The sequence below is a fragment of the Arachis ipaensis genome, chromosome B5 (genome assembly GCF_059453495.1).
Source record: "Arachis ipaensis isolate K30076 ecotype BB chromosome B5, ASM5945349v1, whole genome shotgun sequence".
NCBI lineage: Eukaryota > Viridiplantae > Streptophyta > Magnoliopsida > Fabales > Fabaceae > Arachis > Arachis ipaensis.
Genome location: NC_142440.1, coordinates 86,756,055 through 86,760,557, shown reverse-complemented (window position 1 = coordinate 86,760,557; position 4,503 = coordinate 86,756,055). Strand labels below are relative to the sequence as shown.

Sequence of the window (4,503 nt, the reverse complement as noted above, 5' to 3'; positions counted from 1 at the left end):
TTTACTAATCTTATTTTTCAGTTATTTAACCCCCTTGTCTTACCAAGTTCCATATTAGTCAGATTAGTAAACAAATAAAAAAAGAGAGCGAATTACTAAAAGAATGAATAAAAAAGATAATACATATATATATATATGTATATATATATATATATATGTATATATATATATATATATATATATATATATGAAGAAATTCGTCCACCCCCAATATATTTTATAGCCTCTCCCATAAAAAAATAGGAGGTCAAATTCAGCCTTTAAACTACTGTTTAATTATTTCATTGTCATTCTCAATATAACAAGAATGGAATCACGCTCTGTAGGATTTGAACCTACGACATCGGGTTTTGGAGACCCACGTTCTACCGAACTGAACTAAGAGCGCTTATTATTTATTTTTTTTAATAACATAATAATATTATATTTTGGCAAAATTACCCGAAGCCTATGCTTTTTTGAATCCAATTGTAGATATTATGCCAGTAATACCCTTACTCTTTTTTCTTTTAGCTTTTGTTTGGCAAGCTGCTGTAAGTTTTCGATGAAATAGTCAATTGGAATAAATATCCGAACTAGTTTTTTTTTTTAACTTAATCCATAAATTTTCTGAAAAATCAGTATCAGCCTTGAATTTTGAAGGACTTGTATTCTTTCCGGAATATGCACACATAACGCCTAAAAAAATTCAATTCTTATTTGACGCAATTCGAACAGATCTGAAGGATAAAACAATTAAAAAAAATGTATTGTAATAAAGGAAATCGAAAAACAAGTTCCTCGATGGCCTTACAAACTAATCGATGAAATCCAAGACCTCGAAGAGGGAAACAAAGACGAACAGAAGTATGGAATTCGTTCCCGAAAAGCCAAACGTGTAGTTATTTTTACTTATACTAAAAAATCAAAAGATTTTAATCCTTATGGGGATACTAGAGAGTTCTTCTTTCTTTTATCACCTCCTTTTCAGGGAGAACTAATGCTTGTTGGGTAGTTTGGTTTGACACGGCTTCACACCCCAAAAGAAGCGAGCTACGTCTGAGTTAAATTTGGAGATGGAAGTTTTCTTTCATTTCTCGGAGGTGAAGTAAGACTAAGCTCATGAGCTTATTATCCTAGGTCGGAACAAGTTGATAGGAGCTCTTTCTTTTTTAATTTAAGATACGAAGGCTTCTTATTCCACAACAACGAAAGCACTTTTTCACTCTTTCATATACTAGGGGATTTCACTTGGAAAAGAGAATGTTCCATACTAATGGACTCGGGTGCATAACCATAACTATGGGTTCCAATGTACGAGATCTTGTAGCACTTACCAATGAGGCCCTATCGATTAGTATTATACAAAAGAAATCCATTATAGACACTAATATAATTAGATCTGCTCTTCATAGACAAACTTGGGATTTGCGATCCCAGGTAAGATCGGTTCAGGATCATGGGATCCTTTTCTATCAGATAGGAAGGGCTATTTCAAAAAATGTACTTCTAAGTAATTGCTCCATAGATCCTATATCTATCTATATGAAGAAGAAATCTTGTAACGAGGGGGATTCTTATTTGTACAAATGGTACTTCGAACTTGGAACGAACATGAAGGAATTAACGATACTTCTTTATAAAAATTGGGTGCTATCATATAGCATAGCTTTGTATCGGCTAAGTTCACGAGTTGGAGATAAGCTGAATCGAACCGCTGACATCCGCCACAAGGTAAACCACCGCCTCTCAGGCCCTGACTGATTCTACCGTAGAGGCCAACGATAGACAATAACTCCCCCCCGAACACAGCTTACAACTTTCATCGTACTATGCTCTCCAAAGAGCAACTCTTCTCAAAATCTCAAAAGGTGCTGAGTTGGAATCCCATTCTAACTAAGGATTCTTGTGGTTCCGGAGGATCCAGCTACAGGAGAACCGGGAACGGAGAGCCCCCCTTTCCGCCCGACTCTTTGGTCTTAAGAATGCTGGTTTTAAGAATGAGTGATTGCCCTTCTCCGACCCTTACTGCCCAACCTGAGAGCGGATAGCTAATGCGTTCCGCTTTTTGAACAGGGTTCTATGGTCGGTCCGCGACCCCTGGATGCCGAAGGCGTCCTTGGGGTGATCTTGTAGTTCCTACGGGGTGGAGACGATGGGGTCGGTCCATGGATTTTCTTTCCTTTTTAGTTTAGTAAAAAAAATAGGAAAAAGATTCATTTATTGGACCTGAAAATTCAATTTCTACAATAAATTTTGGTAGGTCACTGGCATAGTTAGTTCCCTATCCATGATTCGGCTATTTACTGAAAAACTATTCCTGGAATATGGGAAGAATCTCTTGGGTGGTGGCGATAAAGAAAAAGATTGGAATGTTGTTTAGCTTGCTTTTGTAAAAAATAAAAATAACAAACTTTCCAATTTGACCTAACCCGCGGATCTTTTTTTCAGTCATTCATTGAATGATAAATCACGACAAGTGATGGAGATACGCGATTTAAATAACGGAAAATCCAATATTTTATAATAGTATCTAAAATGACTGGAAATGTGGAAACAAGACCAGATTTAATTTGATCATTCTGAGCAAATCCAAAATCTTTATAGAGAGAACCAATCATTAGTTCCCACCCATGGGTCGAATGGAATCCTATACATAAATCTGTTAATAAAAGAATGGAAAAAGCTTTTATTGTGTCACTTAAGTTTTATAGGAATTCTCGAACCCATGAGTTAAGAATAAGAAGTTCTTGATTACCCAGACTGGAATAACCACTTAGAATAACAAAACTAAGTATGTTTGTCGAGAAATGCAAAATTGCATGGATACGATCCTCGTTGTGCGTCGTGATCAATTAGATGGTTTCTTTGTATATTTTGGTACGAAGATTTTAAAGCTGCGCGAAACTATCACAAGAGTTTATGTACAAAGAACGGGCAAACCTGTATGGCTTGTATCCGAAGACATGGAAAGGGATGCTTTTATGTCAGCAGCAGAAGCTCAAGCCCACGAAATTGTTGATCTTGTCGCGGTTGCGAATTAGCAACAATGATTCCGCGCAAATGCACGATTTTCTATTTTTTTTATTCATCTAATCTTCTTATTATCTTATCGGATTTCTTATAACTTATAATATTTATATAAAAAATTTCTATTAATTAGTTTATAACTGATTTTTAAACATCGGGTTAAGATTGATCTAAACCAACTCAGTATGTATACGACTCACCATGCCAACTATGAAACAACTTATTTTATTTGAACTTATCTAGTTCAAAATCCTTCCAGTCTGAAAAAAAAAAGAGGAAACGAGACTTTCATACAATATCTTAATTGAATTCTACGTAATGATCAATAATTTCAGTTTTATTCTATTCTATATCTATATGGATATTAAACTCCCAGCAACATTAATAGTGTTTATGAATGTCGAATAAAAAAAATGGGGCGTCGCCAAGCGGTAAGGCATCGGATTTTGGTCCCACCATTCGGAGGTTCGAATCCTTCCGTCCTAGAGCATATCCATTCATGATGTATATCCTATTTGAATAAAAATTGTATCTCGGGATAAAAATGACCCTTTTTTAATCATTCGTTTATAATCTAAATAGAGTCGCTTTTGAATCCACATCAATCGTCAAACTCTATTTTTTTTATATTTGATTTCCATATAAAGGATACGACGAGTAGAAATACCCTCTTTAACTTCTATTCTGATGGACTGAATATCTTTCATAAGAAATCGAAGAAAAATACGACGATTTTTTCCAGGAAATCCCCAACGAAAAATACACACTATTCCCGCTTTTTTATCGAATCGATCATAACCACTACCCACATTCCACCAAATTGTACACCACAAATATGAACTAATAAAGAGACCCGTGATTCCATAGAAAGACATCACGATTCCTTGTGGAAAAAAAAGAATTTGCTGAGACGGAAATAAGGATAACAAATTCCTACCAAGATAACTGGAAATTCCAACCAATAAGAACCCCAATGAACCTAAAAAAAGGATAAAGGCCCAGCAGAAATTGCTAGTTTTTCGAGACCCCGCTATAAGTTCTACCCATATACGTTCTGATCGATAACTCATATTAGATCCAGTTCTGTTTTATTGGAATTGTTAGAATAAATAAACCAAACCCAAGTAAATTAATTTGACTTGATTCTTCTTTGTTTCCGAAGTAACTCTCATCAACTAGCACTATTATGGTGTAAACCTTTAGGAGTGATTATTCATCAAGTTGCTCCCTGATCTAAAAAAATATACTTGATTTATGCCTATTGTCTGTATCTAAAAGATCTTGTTCTTTTAAACATAAAGAAATAAAGAAGCCATTGCAAGTGCCGGAAATACTAGGCCCACTAAAGGCACAAAAATGGAAGGTAAGTTTATCATAGAATGGGTACCTCGATTTAATATTTGTACCTGCTATATATAATTATTAATTATAGAATATTTAATTTATATATCGCATTTTTTTCTTATATTGTTATAAAGATAGTCTATAATCAAT

The 4,503-nt window shown here is 34.7% G+C and overlaps 1 non-coding gene across 1 annotated transcript; it reads right to left on the bottom strand.

Moving 5' to 3' along the window:
• Window positions 1-314: 314 nt before the first annotated feature.
• Window positions 315-388, bottom strand: TRNAW-CCA (transfer RNA tryptophan (anticodon CCA)). The gene has a single exon. It is a non-coding gene; the product is annotated as a tRNA-Trp (tRNA).
• Window positions 389-4,503: the final 4,115 nt, after the last annotated feature.